At 60.0% G+C, this 452-nt stretch overlaps 1 protein-coding gene across 1 annotated transcript in view; it reads right to left on the bottom strand.

The window, feature by feature from the left end:
- The window catches only part of ECI1 (enoyl-CoA delta isomerase 1), a 4903-nt gene that overhangs the window by 3061 nt on the left and 1390 nt on the right, over positions 1–452 (bottom strand). The window lies entirely within an intron of this gene.

Raw genomic sequence — 452 nt, 5'->3', positions numbered from 1 at the left:
TTGAGTTTGTAACCCCAAATGCCACAGAAATGGTTCTGTCCAAGGCCTCTGTGACACCTCTTGTGTGTAAAATTTCTATCTGCAACCACCTCTGCGTGACTCAATGCCTGCTCCCTGCTGGCCATGAACCACGGCTGGAGGAGCAAAAGAAAAGGGCTTAGGACAATCCGCGCTGCCCAAAGCATCGGGGCCCGCCGGTCCGAGGACAAGCGCTGCAGCAGCGCACGGCTGCCTGCCATCTCCTCCCCTCAGCGAAGCACCACGATGGCCAAGTGAGCAACCCCGGGCGACTCCTACGAGACTCGTCTGCGAGAAAGCAGCCGGTGGGCACGACAGGGACCCTTTGGACTCCTCTGAAGACAACTGCTTGGCTCCTCCAGCACTCGTCTGCCACTGATGCCCCTCTGGGCTTTACCACTGGCCGACCGCCTTCCTCCTGGTCCCCCCGCCTA

This window comes from Buceros rhinoceros, unplaced genomic scaffold (genome assembly GCF_000710305.1).
Source record: "Buceros rhinoceros silvestris isolate BGI_N320 unplaced genomic scaffold, ASM71030v1 scaffold26901, whole genome shotgun sequence".
NCBI lineage: Eukaryota > Metazoa > Chordata > Aves > Bucerotiformes > Bucerotidae > Buceros > Buceros rhinoceros.
Note: the sequence above shows the minus strand (reverse complement) of the source record. Positions and strands in the feature narration are given on the sequence as shown.